This window comes from Lepisosteus platostomus, unplaced genomic scaffold (genome assembly GCF_059453375.1).
Source record: "Lepisosteus platostomus isolate fLepPlt1 unplaced genomic scaffold, fLepPlt1.hap1 Scaffold_79_H1, whole genome shotgun sequence".
Lineage (NCBI taxonomy): Eukaryota > Metazoa > Chordata > Actinopteri > Semionotiformes > Lepisosteidae > Lepisosteus > Lepisosteus platostomus.
Window position 1 is genome coordinate 24860 of NW_028291691.1, and position 18189 is coordinate 43048.

General features: G+C 43.3%; 6 non-coding genes across 6 annotated transcripts; 2 read left to right on the top strand and 4 right to left on the bottom strand.

Moving 5' to 3' along the window:
- Positions 1 to 5174: 5174 nt before the first annotated feature.
- trnas-uga (transfer RNA serine (anticodon UGA)) lies at positions 5175 to 5256 on the bottom strand. Its single transcript has one exon. It is a non-coding gene; the product is annotated as a tRNA-Ser (tRNA).
- Positions 5257 to 6645: 1389 nt separating this feature from the next.
- On the bottom strand, positions 6646 to 6727 carry trnas-uga (transfer RNA serine (anticodon UGA)). Its single transcript has one exon. It is a non-coding gene; the product is annotated as a tRNA-Ser (tRNA).
- A 963-nt stretch (positions 6728 to 7690) lies between these two features.
- Positions 7691 to 7772, bottom strand: trnas-gcu (transfer RNA serine (anticodon GCU)). The gene has a single exon. It is a non-coding gene; the product is annotated as a tRNA-Ser (tRNA).
- Positions 7773 to 16574: 8802 nt separating this feature from the next.
- Positions 16575 to 16691, top strand: LOC148631177 (U5 spliceosomal RNA). The gene has a single exon (XR_015934871.1). It is a non-coding gene; the product is annotated as a U5 spliceosomal RNA (small nuclear RNA).
- Positions 16692 to 17082: 391 nt separating this feature from the next.
- Positions 17083 to 17199, top strand: LOC148631178 (U5 spliceosomal RNA). Its single transcript, XR_015934868.1, has one exon. It is a non-coding gene; the product is annotated as a U5 spliceosomal RNA (small nuclear RNA).
- Positions 17200 to 17956: 757 nt separating this feature from the next.
- Positions 17957 to 18098, bottom strand: LOC148631179 (U4 spliceosomal RNA). The gene has a single exon (XR_015934832.1). It is a non-coding gene; the product is annotated as a U4 spliceosomal RNA (small nuclear RNA).
- Between the last annotated feature and the right edge of the window lie 91 nt (positions 18099 to 18189).

Sequence of the window (18189 nt, forward strand, 5' to 3'; positions counted from 1 at the left end):
ATTTAAATCGTAAACGCGTGTTTAAAGGCGATATACTGTATAAAAGCGCTGATTCTTATGGAATGTGTTTGGCCGGGGATTCAAAAAAATTATTTTTTTTAATCGCGTATCTAAGGAAAATTGCAGTATAACTTTGTTCATGCACAAACAGTGGCATGTTACATTATAATTTGGGTGTCTCCTCTTGCCAGAAAGCTCTAAATTGGATTTTGAGTGCGGTTTTTGACTTTTTCTAAATTGCAACCCATAAATAAAGCTGATACAGTTTAGACTTACTGTATTCTAAACTGTATTACAACATCACATTGGACAATGCAACGTAAATTGCAAAAATGCACTTGGAATCTGTCCAAGCCCTACTACGAAAATTATTAAAACTGCGACACTTATCATTCATCTTTAAATAAACTTTATTTTATATAGCGTTTTAAGCGAATAGGTAATTAGATTGCTCATAAACCTAATCGCTTTTTCTACATAAACACAGCGTGATTGCTCTCTGAAAATGCTTTTTTCTTTATATTTAGGCTCAGATTTCAACTATAGATTGTATTATTATAAACTTTCTTGGAAAAATGTCTTTTATGTAAACCATGTTTGCTATTAATTCATTTAGGGCTAAAATACGTTCATTGTCTTCCAATCGAGTCGAGTTGACATTGGAAGCTTGCCACGCCCGGACTGTTACACCAACGCATTAGCATGTTGAAGCGATTTCATTGAGGAGGCCATCTACTAGTTAACACTGTACTTCCTACTTTGAAAACACCTGTGAAATTGGTTTAATTCGTCACAGCCAGCACTCCGGCAGAGAGGGGGGTTGTACTCGTTAATGTCTGATGACATACAAGTGGAAAGATTACAGATTTTAATCGTTTTTTTTCTGAACCAGGGAAAATCTGATCATGTTTCTCTATAACAATAATAAAAAACTTTATTTTAAATTATTTTACATATCCCGCTTGCACATCGCACGACTTTAATAAATCTATTCTTTATTAATACTAAATAAATAATACTAAAAATACTACAGCAAAGAGGTCACTTGATTTTTGGAATAATTCCAAATAGCACAATGATCCACTGGCATTCCTGAAGTCTGTTTAGTGCATAATCTTCCAAATACAATCACTAAGCAATTATAAGAATTATACCATCCTATTTCTTTGTGATGTCCTGTAAAAACGAAACCTATTTTTATAAGGCTTTTACTCAAAAGGTTTCCAAACACACAAAGCATTTGTGAAGTACTATAGTATTTCTAAAGGTTACTGGTACAACATCAATCATTAAAGCTTAACAATAAAGTTTAGATTGCTGACTATGGACTAACTACATTAACTAACTGCAATGCAACATTATACATTTTACAAGAATATCTGGTTGAATTCTTGCATTTGTAGCCAATTTAATGCGAGAGAAATAAGCCAATTTAATTATTTCACAAAAAATAATGTAATATAAAATGGATGTTTTTAACTTTATTGTAGTGTTTTAGAAACTAATATGTCTTCAAAAATGGTTGTTTTTCACTCCTAGGAATGAAAGCTGTTGTTATATGATGTTTATTTTCAAATTTGGAAAAATCAAAGGATTCTAGCTTTCTCCCCTTGCAGGCATCGGACACAGAGAACCTCATGGTTTTCCTAAAAATCATTTTTTATGTTCCCTGGTGTTCCAAACTTAGTTTTAATTTGTTATTATGTTAAAAACAGGGTAATAAATTTCTAATTGGACTATAAATAATGTCATATTGTCTGCTATAAAACTGATGTTTTCAACTCTATTGTAGAGATTCTAGAATCATCTAATAGAGAATTGAAATAAAAAAAGGGCATAAGAAAACATTACCAACAACGACCACAAGATGGAGATATTGTCTAGACATTACCAACAACGACCACAAGATGGAGATATTGTCCAAAAAGGCAAGAAGGGCAAAGCCGCGATAAGGTAAAATCATTTTTTGAAAGAGATTGCTGTCAGAATGCACAACTGAATCCCAAACAGAATCTCTAGTCAAATATGATCATTTGTGAAACAGGCAAATGAGTCTCTCAGGTGCCCATTGCTCATTTTCAGACACATTTATGCAATACTTTCACCATGCGTTGAGCAACAGGGATTAAAGATACCAGAGGTAAGGTTTAAAAGTGATTCTGAGGTGCAACACATCAGCAATACAGCTAGGCATCTGAAATGCGGGGTTTGAGAGCCCTTCAGGGAACACCGTACCCTAAAGGTACCAGAAGTCCAGTAGTATAAGCATTAAGTCACTGTCACCCCTGTTACAATGTGATTGCTACATATCTTCATTTCTTTGGTTTTTAAGGAGTAAGAGTGCAGGGGGTCTAAATCTGCGATCCAGTGTGTTGAAGTATTTCACAACATTACCTGTAGCCCGTATGGAAATAAATACTAATTCTGATTATTGCCCTGGGCATGTACCAATAAATCACTGAGCATATATATATATATCACTGTGTTGAAGCTAGAGACCTGTATGTAATATTATGGTGCTAAAATGTCATTTTCACATATATTAATGTAATAAATGATTGCTTATGCTTTATAAACAAATCTAATTAAAATAAATGATTAAGTTTTGTATTTATCTTGTACCATAGAACATGATTTTCTTTGTATTTCAAGCCCACAAAGTGTCCAAATGACGCACTACATGATATAAGGAAGATTATCACATGCATATCGGTATTATCTTTCTTATGAAAATGCATTCCTTTCATTACCTTTTACTTTTTAAAATGAACTCAAATTGTGTATAATGTAATAATTTAAGTAGAAGTGCTTCACTGCTCTATGCCGTCTGGAAATAAATCCTCAGACTACTTACTGCCCTGGGCATGTACCAATAAATTACAGGAGCACATCTATATATCACTGCGTTGAAGCAGGAGACACACAATCACTGCAAACACATCCTAAATACAGTGTTCTAGCACCTTTGACCTCATCCAGAACATATCATTTCTTGAAAGGGATTGCTGTCCGAATGCACATCTGAATCCCAAACAGAATCTCTAGTAAAATACGATCATTTGTGAAACAGGCAAATGACTGTCTCAGGGGCCCATTCCTCATTCTCAAGACACATGTATGCAGTACGTACACCATGCATTGAGCAATAGGGATTAAAGACACCACAGCTAAGGTTAGAAGTCATTCTGACTATATTCTAAAATATTGGACTCATATTCTTATGATGGCAGACATGATGCTGCGTTTAAAACCGGGGTTAATGGACATTATATGACTGTCAATTCTGTTTTGTTTTGGAGACTCTTGGCTGCCTATATGGTACACTGCAGCGTGAAGGAATTATTTTCCAAAACTGTGTCAGCTCAAAAGTTGTAAGAGAACCTCTCCAGCTGCTTTAACTCTCTTCATTTTTGTCATTTAATTGTCTGTCGGCACTATGTGGCAGCGTTGCATGACAACCCCTCTCACCACGGAAAGGAACCTAACAGCTTTGGTAAGAGAGGAGAAAAGGACCTGGCCAGTAAGGGGCACCAACCCGTGACTTTGGCGTTATTAGCACCATGCTCTAACCAACTCAGCTAACCGGCCTCACGACAGTGGTTCTCTCTGTGCTGCAAAAAATCGAACTCAGGGAATTTCTTTTGCCCTCCTTTGAATAGAAAGCCGTGTAATTCAGTGTACGGGCTTTCTCATGCAGTTTCATGGTTCTTGTAACCCAAATCCTACACTGGCCTGAAGTGCCCCCCATTTCACAGAATTTTTCAGCTGATTTAAAATGTACCTAAAGGAGAAGCATTATTGAAGACGATCAATTACCAAGAGCTTTTGTCAAAGGTTTTGGTGGTCATTTTTAATGACCACAGAGCGATGTGACCTCGGTTTTACATCTCATCCAAAAGACAGCGCCCTTTTACAACACAGTGTCTCCGTCACTATGCTGGGGCATTGGGACCCGCACAGACCTCAGGGTGAGCGCCCCACCGCCGGCACCATTAACACCGCTTCCAGCTGGAAGCTTTGTTTTTCCCTGTAGCTCACCCTCATCCGGGTACTGACCTGGCTCACACCTGCTTAGCTTCAGTGGGTTTTCAGTTGCGAGTTGCAAGGGGATGCAAGTGATGGAGCAGCTAGCTGCAAAAGCCACTGCATTGGCGGGGAATCAAAGCCGAGCCTCCCGCGTGGCAGGCGAGAATTCTACCACTGAACCACCAATGCTCAGAACCCGGGCCTTCAAAAAAGACGCTTTTTTGGTGCTCTGTGCAAAAAGCGTCGACATCTGCTTCCAGCTGTAAAATGCCATTCGCGGACGCTGAAGAACTTATTTGCAAGGGAGCGGGTACAAGCAATTTGGCATTTTAAAACCACCAGGAACACCGAACAGGCGCGCTTCTTTGCTTGCGCCGAAACACAACGACAGGAGGTGGACAACGTAGTCTGCAGGATTCGAACCTCTTTCTGTCTATTATATACTAAATGTTCTCTTGTCTGTCTCTTGTTTGTATAGAACTGAATGTCCCTGACAATGTACTGTTAGTTTTAATTGAAGAACGGCATTTGTGTTCAAATATATCAGACAAGTTTACGTAACTGCTCATGCGACACTCAGTTGTAATTAGTCAAGAAATAAAGTCGAACAACAGCTGCGGGTTTGATTCTGAACGTATCAGATTGCAGCACCTTTTACTTCCATTGACAAATGATAGAGATTCGAAGAGAGATCCTTCAGACCAGCAAGCAAACCCACGGCTATTTCGGTTTTCTATCTAGGCAACGTTGGTGTCTGCAATAGCATACATGAAAGCGTGATGCAATTTCTGTGGCTAAATTTGTTGCACGTCATGCACAGTAAGAGTGTTTCTAACACCAAATAAAAAGTCAACAATTAGCGATCACGCCTCCTCCTCAGTTAACCCACTGAAACCCTTGCTGTTAACAGTTCTTTAATGCATGCTTTACGAGCACCTACATATTGTGTCGGTTCTTTCAGTTTTATTCATTAGGTTTTCAAAGGCATAAGTAGAACACCAGAGGTGCGAACGCAAGATGTGTGGTTATCTGAAGAACTCATTTCCATGGCAGCGGGGCCAAGCTATTTAGTGTTTTTATAGTACCAGGGAAGGAGAAGCGGCACTTCACCTTTGCCGCGCAGGCACAAGGAGACGTGCGGCAGACGCCGTAGTCGGCAAGATTTGAACCTGCATGGGGAGTCCCCAACGGATTTCAAGTCCATCGCCTTAACCACTCGGCCACGACTACAGCGAGTTCACCATCGCCGCATTCCTCCTTTAATCTAACACGGAGTGCGACGTGGCTGCGGAAACCTTTTCAAAGTCGCTCTCCGTTAAAAAAAAATAATACCTTTGACAAAATACGTGCCGGCAGACAGACACGCCTCAGAGGGTTTAAGGCTGGCTTCATGTCGGAATGATAAAGTCTCCCCGTCCGGACATGAAAATGCCACTTTGTTACACACAAAAAAAGAATCAACAACAGAGAAATGCCCACAAGCATTTGAAAAGCCGCACCACGTCGCACTTGAAATAGCTCTTACATTAGTGGTAGACGCAGGAATCGCATTTTTATTTACGCTCTTACCAACGCGATGGAAAGCAAAACAAAGCAAAGCAGAGCAAAACAAAACGAACAAACGAAAACCCTGCACATAACGCCGTTACGTGCCCAAGTGGTATTGTACGTCATCCTAGCACTGCACCCCGGGGCGTACGGTACATGGGAACGAGCACACGCCACGAATCGTCTCGAATCACTCCCTACAGCTGTAAGGCGCCTTGAAGCGTGCACCCCCAACATTCTTCTTTGCGCATCTGTGAAAGGTAAACTCTTGAGCAAACTCTGAACCAGCTCTAAGGAAACTAATCCGATTAGACGTAACTTTGACTCATCTTTTTACGCTCAGTGCTGGATTGCTCAAACTCCAGCTAGGGTTAGGGTTAGCATTACCACGCTACTTAGACACTTTGTTTACGCTCAGTGCTGGATTTTGGAAACTTCAGGACGAGTGGGAATTTTCTCCTATCTGTCCATTCTGTTTTGTTTTGGAGACTCTAGGCTGCCTATGTTGTACAGTGCAGCGTGAAGGAAACATTTTCCAAAACTGTGTCAGCTCAAGAGTTGTAAGAAAACCTCTCCAGCTGCTACAACTCTCTTCATTTTTGTCATTTAATGTGACACTCGATGTATAACTGGAGCCTCACATATGCAAATGGTGCGGCTCCAGTTCGACACCCAGTTCGACACCACTTTACAGTATATGACAAAAGCATGGCAAACTGTGCCGGACCAGCAGATAACTTCCGCTTATTTTGACCATATTAAACATTGGAAATCTTCCCACTTGCATTTGTGACACTTGATTTTGGCTCCACCTAAGAAACTCTTAAATCTTCTAACACTTTTCTCTTCTCCCGCAACACACTTGTCTGTCGGCACTATGTGGAAGCGTTGCATGACAACCCATCTCACCACGGAAAGGAACCTAACAGCTTTGGTAAGAGAGTAGAATTACCTGAAGAACTGCTTTCCATGGAAGCAGGACCAAGCGATGTAGCATTTTTATAGTACCAGGAAAGGAGAAGCGGCACTTCGCCTTTGCCACACAGGCACAAGGCGACGTGCAGCAGACGCCGTAGTCAGCAGGATTCGAACCTGAGCGGGGAGTCCTCAATGGATTTCAAGTCCATCGCCTTAACTACTCGGCCACAACTACAGCGAGCTCGCCGCCGCCGCATTCCTCCTCCGGAGTGCGAGGTGTCTGCGGAAACCTTTTTAAAGTCGCTCTCCGTTACAAAAAAAATACCTTTCACAAGATACATGCCGGCAGACAGACACGCCTCAGAGGGTTTAAGGCTGGCTTCACGTTCAAATGATAAAGTCTCACCGTCCGGATGTCAAAATGCAACTTTGGCAGACAGAAAAAAAACATCAACAAACCACAAATGTGGACAAGGATTTTACAAGCTGCACCACACTGCACTTTCAAAAGCATTTACATTCGTGTTAGACGCAGGAATTGTCCTTGTTTTGCGCGCTTACGAACGCCATACAAATAAAACAGGTCTACGGGTCTGAAACCTGCTCCACGGAAAACAGTTCTGTTGCGCTTTTGATCAAAGGGAGATTCTCTGTTCTTACTTTTTCATGACATAACACCCAAAGGGGCTTCTTTGGAGCTGGATTCCAACCAGCATCCTAAAGTTTCTTGGTCGTATCCTTTACAGTCCTCTGTTCGGTCGACATGGAACAGAAGGGGGCAGCTTTCCTCACACATACAGTGCAGTTCTGCATCAGACCTCTAACTCGTTTCCTTAGCTTGGATTTAAGCCACGAAGCAGGCTTCTACTGTATAAACGTCTAGAGGAATCACAAACTATTTGAGAGGCCATCATCCCAGGGGGAACTGACAAAGTCTATCCCTAAACACCTAGCGCAGTCTCTCGAGAGACTGTCAAAAATCGCTTTCTCCGTTTGTGCTGCAAGTAAGTGAAAATGCGGTCTCAACCCAGAGCCACTTGGCAGCAGCGGCACGTAAATACTGTTACTGCCACTGCTCGATACCGACGTTAGCCTACTATACCATGTTCAGCCACCGCTAGAAAATGTACAGCTCTAGTACTGGAGCAAACAGAAGGAGGGCCAACATCTAACAGGCACACATGTCAGACATAGAGAGCGCCGAGGATGGGATTCGAACCCATGCGTGCAGAGCACAATGGATTAGCAGTCCATCGCCTTAACCACTCGGCCACCTCGTCAATGAAACTGGGCTGTCCAGACACGGGTTGGCACGCTCCAGATGATCTTTTTCTTTTTTTTCCCTCGTACTCGAGGGTCCTTTTCCTGTTCCACATGCGATTTCAACATTTTCCTTGGGAGATGTCAAGCCAGCAAGCCACTGCTGTGGTTCAGTGGCCAGTGTGGAGTTCAGTGGCCCTGTTGTACACAGAAAGCACATTGAGCTCCTTGGACATGAAAAGTTCCAGATAAAAGCCATTTGTCATCCTTTCTCTTGGTGTCGATGTTGCTATTGTATGTAAAGGTGGCAACTTGCTCAGCGAGCAGGCGGAGCACACACCGAATGCAGATGTGTCTGAGTGGTGTGTCCAAGTGGCTGCAAAAAAACAGTACTCCCGGGGCGCCGTGGCTTAGTTGGTTAAAGCGCCTGTCTAGTAAACAAGAAATCCTGGGTCCGAATCCCAGCGGTGCCTTTTTTTGTGCTGTGTTCTCGAACAGAACTGGTCATTATGGACAACCGCATATGCCTAGACTTAATTAAATGCAAGTATTCATTTCCTGTCTTGAACGACTTGTTTTTCTTAAAATGGATGCAACTTGCAAAACATGAAATACAAACCTCGCTAATCAGCGCTCGCGGCTGGCAAAAAAAAAAGAAGTCAGCAATGTTATTTTTCTTTAACCTTAACCCTGCTAATGGAGAAGAGTTAAACGACCGAGTCTATGCAGCTTAAACGGTGCTCACGTCGGGTTCTTAGCTGAAAGGGTGATAAATCCCGCTCACCCCAGTCCTTAATCTTTTAAAAGGATACAAAATTGAACCTAGTCGCCACATCACATACATCCTGTTCAACGATAAAAAGGTGACATCTATCCTCGATCCAGAGTAAATCCCACGTTGAGGGCATATTTTTTTCCACTTTACCATGAGTCGGGCTCGGCTGCACAGAGGCGAGAGCAGAGCAATGAGGTCACGGGGACAGGAGAGCCACACGCTGGCGGTTTAAACACGTGGAAGAAAACTGAAGGATCCACAGTATGTGGACCCTCCGTGCGCCATCAGTCCGCACTCCGGACTCTGAATCCTGCCATCCGAGTTAAGATCTCGGCGGAACCTGAGGCGCAGTTCTTTCTTAAAACGTAATCTGGTGAGCATTTCTAGAATCGTACTTGTATAGATGCAGCCTTTAATGTGTTGCTAGGTTAAAATTGATGACTTCTTGAACTTCAGTAGGCAACTGCCCTCTTGATTTTGGATTTAATTTCTTTATTACAGGGGCGCTTTTATGAAGACCGAGTCATGTTCAGGTACTTTGCTTGATGGAGGAAGCATATTTCGGACTCTGTGATCTGCTCACCTGGAAAGGTCTGCTGTACTACTACAAGAGAGAAGTAGAGTCTGGAAGAATGGACAATTTTATGATGCTTTGGAAGATAATGTTTTTTTTTTCTTTGAAATTGAAATGAATCAGAATATCAGTGCAAAAGACAAACTCTTGGTTTGGTTTAAAGAGATATGGTTTTAAAACAGACAAAATGTAGAAAACAGGTGTTTCTCACTTTTGGAAGAGAATGGACCGGGGGTAATATTTTACAAGTTATATAATAGTAAAATATTATATAATAGGGGTAATAGTCGCGAGGGGCTTCAGCTTTTTCGTGCTTAATATGGTGCGCTGTGGCCACGGCAGATATGGGATCTATAAAAGCCGAAAATTCTCCGATCATTGCCTGACACAGCTCCTCAAAGCTATTACAGACCTCAGGTCCTTGTCTAGACATCCACTCGTGGACCGCTCGGCTGGTAGTTTTCCTTACTAACATAGCCTTTTCCTGTTCGGACGCTTCGGGCATAAACTGCAAAGTATATCTCAGCTCATCAATGTAGGTCTCCACATTATTCCCTGACACTGTCGGGTCAAACCTTTCTACATCTTTGGCTAACTGCCTCAGGGAGTGGAGGTTAATTTTTACAGTTTCTCCGTGGGCAGGGAGACGGCCGTGATCAGGAGCAGGGGGTCTATGCCTGAATTGAATCGCCCTTGCGTCTCGCGCAGGACTCGGCGATCTCCCCCATGCCGATCCGACCACAGACCCTGGCCGGGAGAAACCTCCTGGGTGAGTGCTCCGGGCTGCTAGGTGGGCTGGCATGTAAGTGGGATCTAGCCTGTTTTGCTTCCAGTACAGCAGCATCTAACTCCTTTTGCCTTTCCTGGCTGAGCTCATTTAAACTCTCAATTTCTTTTTCTTTTTCTTTCAAGCTCGCTTCTAGGTCTCTCCTAGCTACCTCAGCCGCAGTTTCTCTAGCAGACAGGTCATCTAATTTACCTAAAACTTCCCTGAGTCTGTCTTCACTTTCCTCACTTTTCACTCTCTTTTCTCTGATTATATCCAACAACTCAACTCGCTCCGCCTTATATCTTTCTAGCTTTCCCTGAAGCGTTTGAAACTTTGTCAGCTCGGACAAAGACAGTTCCAGCTGTTTAGCTAGATTTAAGGCGAAACTAGATAGGACCTGAACTGCGTTCACAGACCCTCCTGTGTTAAGCTGGTTCGCTACCTTAGCTACTAAATCTACTTGCAGCTTCTCAATATCATCAAAGTTCAACTTTTCGATACCGCTCCAGTAACCAGGATTGTCGTCGCTAGAAATAGTACTTATAAGCGACTCCACTTCAGACATTTTAGCAGCCATTGTCATTACGTCAGAGAAACTTTAAGAGTATTACTTTTTTTCCTTTTACCAAAATACAGTATGGAATCTAAACACCCGAGCAGATGGATTTCCAATCAGCACACGTTACACTAAACGCTAGAAAACAGGGGGATTTCTTTACGCAGTTATCAGCACACCCGGTATTCGCGTATAAAAGCCACGGTGCTGTGCTGAACTTGAACTCACAGCAACATCAGTTATTCTGTGCGATTGAGTCTCATTTCATTCTAAACTCGCCCACCCAGGGACGCCATTAAATGTAGTGGTTTGATGGGTTTACTGAGACACTTATTAATTGTAGCAGTAATCACGAGGTTGTTCGTTGGGGCTTTTAGAAAATCAATCGCCAGAACAACTAACAACGCACACACACGGGTTCAATACACGAGATACATTTATTAATATAAATTGTGCACCAAACATATACTAGTCTGCCTGGATACGAGCGGCAGACCTTACTGTGAGGGTTATCAATATACAAGATATATAATCTCGAAGAGATGCAAACACAAAGAGATACACAACAGAGAATATATGTCAATATATATCGTTCGGTTACCAAATCGCTAATCAGTGTTATTACCCATTGTTACTCTAAACTCGGAAGTAAATACATTACTCATGAATTAAATTGATAACAACTTGTGTTGAGGTACAATTGAATTCTCGAGACGCAATGTAGAACATGGGGTTAACTTATCCACTGTGTATGGATTTGGAATTTCCCGGCACGAACACCAAACCAGCTGACAAGCTCTGTTGCAGCCTCTGTTCCAGCGGTTGTCCAATGGGCGTTGTGTCGGCGTCCTCTGGCTACCAGCCAACCAGTCAAGGTGCAGCTCGGAGTAGGACGGGCGGAGGAATCTGACTGCGGCGCGCAGGGCAGTCGTTGCTCCGAGGGGATCTACCAGCAGTCCGGCTGGCTAGTAGAAAGTCTCTATGCACAGAGTGTGACCGCGAGTCCTCACAAGTCACTCTTTTGCCTGGGAAGAAACTGGTTCGTTCCCGGTCCAGCGCTGCTTCTGAATAAGCTATTCAGGTTGTCGACGAGGGTCCAACTGTAGGCTGCCGTTGATCAAACGGAGCATTCACGTTAGTAGAATTCTGAGTACGTACGGGATGCTTGGCCTCGCGCTTAGAACAAAGTCCAAGTCCCTATGCAGACAACAGCAGTTGTCACGTGATTGTCTCTGAGGATGCGCGAAAATGGCCAAGGAGAGCCCCGATCTGAGCTTGCGCTCCCTTTTTGACCAAGACACAGATGTGTGCTGATTGGTTGAGAGTTTGGCGGGCATTGGAGACCCACGTGGTATTACCACGCCCTGCCAGTCCCTGATTGGTTGGTCAAGGTGAGATATAAGTCACTTACTCTTGACACTTAAGAATGCAGTCCAGATGTCCATTCAGCACTCCCTAGACAGATAGGCGCCAATGGATGACCATTGATCATGATAGCCAGGCTTAGCTAAGTGCATCCCTGTCTGGGAGCTGTTCCCTATCAAAAGAAAACAACTTAAATCAGTCTGCATGAATACTTTCTCTGTGGCTGCACCGGTGAGATGGGGCTTCATTTAGGACAGCATACCAACGCTTAATTCTGTCTTATTAACAAGCATTGCCGCTACACTTGTATCCCAACTTTTGCAACTCGCAACTGAAAACCCACTGAAGCTAAGCAGGTGTGAGCCAGGTCAGTACCAGGATGAGGGTGAGCTACAGGGAAAAACAAAGCTTCCAGCTGGAAGTGGTGTTAATGGGCGCTCACTCTGAGGTCTGTACGGGTCCCAATGTCCCAATATAGTGACGGAGAAGCTGTGTTGGAAAAAGGGCGCTGTCTTTTGGATGAGATGTAAAACCGAGGTCATAGTGCTCTGTGGTCATTAAAAATGACCACCAAAACCTTTGACAAAAGCTCTTGGTAATTGATGGTCTTCAATAATGCTTCTCCTTTAGGTACATTTTAAATCAGCTGAAAAATGCTGTGAAATGGGGGGGCACTTCAGGCCAGTGTAGGATTTGGGTTACAAGAACTATGAAACTGCACGAGAAAGCCCGTACACTGAATTACACGGCTTTCTATTCAAAGGAGGGCAAAAGAAATTCCCTGAGCTTGATTTTTTGCAGCACAGAGAGGACCACTGTTGTGAGGTCGGTTAGCTCAGTTGGTTAGATGGTGGTGCTAGTAACGCCAAGGTTGCGGGTTTGAGCCGCGTACGGGCCAGGTCCTTTTCTCCTCTCTTACCAAAGCTGTTAGGTTCCTTTCCGTGGTGAGATGGGTTGTCATGCAACGCTGCCACATAGCGCCGACAGACAAGAGTGTTGCGGGAGAAGAGAAATGTGTTTGAAGATTTAAGAGTGTCTTAGGTGCAGCCAAAATCAAGTGTCACAAATGCAAGTGGTTGGATTTCCATTGTTTAATGTGGTAAAAATAAGCGGAAGTAATCTGCCGGTCCGGCACAGTCTGCCATGCTTTTGTCATTTACTGTAAAGTGGTATTGAACTGGGTGTCGAACTGGAGCCTCACCATTTGCATATGTGAGGCTCCAGTTATACATCGAGTGTCACATTAAATGACAAAAATGAAGAGAGTTAAAGCAGCTGGAGAGGTTTTCTTACAACTTTTGAGCTGACAGTTTTGGAAAATGTTTCCTTCACGCTGCACTGTACAACATAGGCAGCCAAGAGTCTCCAAAACAAAACAGAATTGACAGATAGGAGAAAATTCCCACTCATCCTGAAGTTCCGAAAATCAAGCACTGAGCGTAAACAAAGTGTCTAAGTAGTGTGGGAATGCTAACCCTAACCCTAGCGTAAAAAGATGAGTCAAAGTAACGTCTAATCGGATTAGTTTCCTTAGAGCTGGTTCAGAGTTTGCTGAAGAGTTTACCCAGTGGGCACTGATTCGTCGAATATACGTATATTCACGGCGAAAATACGGCTATACGTATATATACGTCGCCTCGACGTATAATCAAAGTCGAATTGCAACCGTAAAATCGACGACATTAATAAACGCATATATAACGTCGAAAACACATCTAACACAGTGCCTGAGGCTTTTTACTGTATGTATCGTGTGTGCCGCAACTAGGAGTATACGGCACTCTGCACAGTGTACGAAGTAAATTATTTTCGCAGTAATTAATTTACACGTGTATAATAAATATAGTAAATATAATAAATTAATTACTGCGAAAATTACTTCGTACACTGTGCAGAGTGCCGTATACTCCTAGGTAAGTTAGGTACATCTTTTTGCCCAAAACTGAAGGGGCGACATTCCTCCCTCCCCCCGTGATGCCAGGCCTGTCCCCATCCTATTCCATAATGTCATTATACTGTATATAATACCATACAACAGTGACCGATCCTTACTAACTGCATGCGTTAAAATTGCACATCAGCTCATAGCAGGGGGCACATAGCCGCGATGTATTATCAATGTTAAATTTCAACCATAATATCGACAACATTAATAAACGCATACGTTGAGAAAATATCGAACCCAGCATATTTTCCGGTTATATACCACAATGCATTGCTAGTATTCGTTGGTCACCATTTTGGACACGTTTTTCAAACGTAGAAGTATATCCGCAAATATCTCAGCAATCCTCTTTTGACGAGTAAGTATGAACAATAATAATACTATCTGAATACATACAGATCTTTCTTAATATTATTTTGATTAAAATAGTAAGTGAATAAGCAAAAAATGGCACATAAAAATAGTGGAGCTTTTTAAACGTCTGTACTTACTGCGCCCCATAAGAAATCGTTTGTCCCCGTTCAAAAGAGGTTGTGCGATGTCCTGCAGCGTTCGCAAAGCAAACCTTTGACAGTTTGAAAAGAGGAATTTATTCTGCTTCCTGTGCGTGCAGTAGTTACAAAGTTGAACGTCTTTACACGATCTGCTGCAGTTTTCAGTGGGCGGGCGTTGTCAAATGGCTTGGAAAAACGCACTGTGTTTCGGCTCGGCAAACATCGTGAGCAGTGTCCTGCATGTTTTCTGTGTATAGCTGTCTTTTAACGCATACAGAATTCATTCGAAATGGGGAATGGTGTGAATGGGGAAGATGACACTAAATCGTTTTGCCGTTTCTCTATTCTTATTCTATGTTGTACTTTCAAACTTTGGGTACTCTTTAATTAGGACAGACTTTATTGCTCAACTTCTATGATGCAAGCCAAATTTTATACATTTATTTCAGCTTTGAGCTTAGTAAACCGTTCATTTTTTAGATTATACTAAAGAAGATATTAATCATCATTAATTTGGGAAGTAATATTATATAATTTTCTCCTAGCTGCGGTGCTGAAGTCCCGCCCTAAATCAGCAGAAAAAGAAATAAAGGAGCACGCAATGTGTTACTTGAAGAATGCATATGCAAGGCAGGGGGCCAGGAGATCTGGACACTGAAAATACTAGGTTTTTGGTTCTAACTGTTAGGACAATTACACAGGGTTTGCAAATAGTGGACAAAAATCGTCTTAACTTCCATTGTAATATTTTTTTTCTTGGAAATATAGAAGTTGTACATTTTAAAATGTATATTTGAATCAAAATGTGGTTTTGAGTTAGTGTGTTAATGTAATTAGTTTGTGTTTGCCGTTACTATACTGTATATTGCCATATTACCAGAATTTGTAGCTGAAGTTTAAGACTAGTTGTGTTTTTTATGATTATTGCCCATATGTTGATTGTTGATTGATTGTATACAATGTATAATTTGAAATACATATTTTTCAGGTGTGAATGTGTATTTTCAGAATAAATTTCTAAACCAAATCATTGGGTTGATTTACTAGTTTCTACACCTGTAAAACCTAACTTTGATGTATAATAGACCTCTACCCATATACGTATAATAGACCTCTAAAGTTATCCGTATAATAGACCTCTAACCATATACATATAATAGACCTCTAAAGTTATCCGTATAATAGACCTCTAAAGTTATCCGTATAATAGACCTCCAACCATATACGTAGAATAGTCCTCTAAAGTTATCCGGAACTCCTACCATATATGTATAATAGTCCTCTAAATTTATCCGTATAATAGAACTCCAACCATTTACGTATAATGAACATCTAATCATAGACGTATAATTGACGTATAACAATAGACGTATATTAGAATTTCATTCTAGACGAATTGCAGACCACATTTAGACGTCTAAGGTATGCGTTTAATAGACGTATATTATACATCTTTTGCCCACTGGGTTACGTCTCAACAGAAACGCTCTTTAGCTCTTTCAGTGTTATGCAGAGAACAGCGTCTGTCGAGATCACTTTTGAGTCAGCGCGAAACGCCGTGTGCTGTCAGTTTGATTTCATATTGCTCGTAGCGGCGCCCGGCTTTTGTCTGTCAAACGTTAGGTTGCGCTTCTTCATGCTGCATCGTCGGCATGAGTGGAGCTTTTTAAACGTCTGTACTTACTGCGCCCCATAAGAAATCGTTTGTCCCCGTTCAAAAGAGATTTTGCGATGTCCTGCAGAGTTCGCAAAGCAAACCTTTGACAGTTTGAAAAGAGGAATTTATTCTGCTTCCTGTGCGTGCAGTAGTTACAAAGTTGAACGTCTTTACACGATCTGCTGCAGTTTTCAGTGGGCGGGCTTTGTCAGATGGCTTGGAAAAACGCACTGTGTTTCGGCTCGGGAAACATCATGAGCAGTGTCCTGCATGTTTTCTGTGTATAGCTGTCTTTTGACGCATACAGAATTCATTCGAAATCATTGATTTCTCCAATTATCAAGGGTCCCTTAAAGGATGAGTCAAAGTAACGTCTAATCGGATTAGTTTCCTTAGAGCTGGTTCAGAGTTTGCTCAAGAGTTTACCTTTCACAGATGTGCAAAGAAGAATGTTGGGGGTGCACGCTTCAAGGTGCCTTACAGTGCGTTGTTTCCGACACAGTGTGGCCGGGTGTTTTCCGAGTTATCGCACGGATTGGGCACGCCCACAAGCCGAGAGCCGCAGGCGATGAGCCCGGGGCTGAACGGGCCCCACTGGCTAGTTTGTAAGGCCAGGTGCATTGCCAACCACGACCGGCAGCGCAGAGGCTTTGAAGGCGGTCTGGGCTCCTGCAGCTGTGCAGCCACGCACTCTGGTTTCTCTTCATCTCGTACAAATCTTTCGCCTTTTATTAAAGATTTCCGTGGAGAGGAGCATGAATAAGTTCCATGCAATTTTTGTGCTTCCCTGCCTTCGGGTGGGGCGCAGCCTGGCTGGTCAAAGAGAGAAAACAAAAACGTTCGCAATCACTCTTGTTATGGCAATTGTGGCCGTCTGCTCCGCGAGTCCTCGGTCTCCGGCTGTCTGATTGGCGCTCTTTTCTTTGGGGGGCGGGAAGTGTCCGGCCGCAGGGGATCTTGGGACCTCGCTTTGCATAGCGGCTTCCCAGAGTGCGTCGTTTCCGGCACAGTGTGGCTGGGTGTTTTCCGACTTATCGCACGGATTGGGCACGGCCGCAAGCTGAGAGCCGCAGGCGATGAGCCCGGAGCTGAACGGGCCCCACTGGCTCGTTTGTAAGGCCAGGTGTATTGCCAACCATGACCGGCAGCGCAGAGGCTTTGAAGGCGGACTGGGCTCCTGCAGCTGTGCAGCCACGCACTCTGGTTTCTCTTCATCTCGTACAAATCTTTCGCCTTTTACTAAAGATTTCCGTGGAGAGGAGCATGAATGATTTCCATGCAATTTTTGTGCTTCCCTGCCTTCGGGTGGGGCGCAGCCTGGCTGGTCAAAGAGAGAAAACAAAAACGCTCGCAATCGGTCTTGTTATGGCGATTGTGGCAGTCTGCTCCGCGAGTCCTCGGTCTCCGGCCGTCTGATTGGCGCTCTTTTCTTTGGGGGGTGGGAAGTGTCCGGCCGCAGGGGATCTTGGGACCTCGCTTTGCATAGTGGCTTCCCAGAGTGCGTCGTTTCCGGCACAGTGTGGCCGGGTGTTTTCCGAGTTATCGCACGGATTGGGCACGCTCGCAAGCCGTGAGCCGCAGGCGATGAGCCCCGAGCTGAACGGGCCCCACTGGCTCGTTTGTAAGATCTGCGGCAGATCGTGTAAAGACGTTCAACTTTGTAACTACTGCACGCACAGGAAGCAGAATAAATTCCTCTTTCAAACTGTCAAAGGTTTGCTTTGCGAACGCTGCAGGACATCGCACAATCTGTTTTGAACGGGGACAAACGATTTCTTATGAGGCGCAGTAAGTACAGACGTTTAAAAAGCTCCACTCATGCCGACGATGCAGCATGAAGAAGGGCAACCTAACGTTTGACAGACAAAAGCCGGGCGCCGCTACGAGCAATATGAAATCAAACTGACAGCACACGGCGTTTCGCGCTGACTCAAAAGTGATCTCGACAGACGCTGTTCTCTGCATAACGCTGAAAGAGCTAAAGAGTGTTTCTGTTGAGACGTAACAAGCTTGTTTCTTTCTACCATGATGTTACCATGACAAAATCTGTCTTTAAACACCTTGCTCAGTCTCTGACGAGACTGTCAAGAATTGCTTTCGCCGATTGTATTGCAAACCGGCGGAAGCGGGGTATTGGGAAAAGTTTTCAACTAGCAATAATCGCACATCGGCTAAACCTCACAGGCTACGATACTGCCACTGCGCAAAGCTGACGGTTGCCAGGCAACCGCGTGGATCCTATGGAAATCGTTATCAATCGTCTCATGGCATGTCGTTGCTGTAACGCTTCATATTTGCGGCC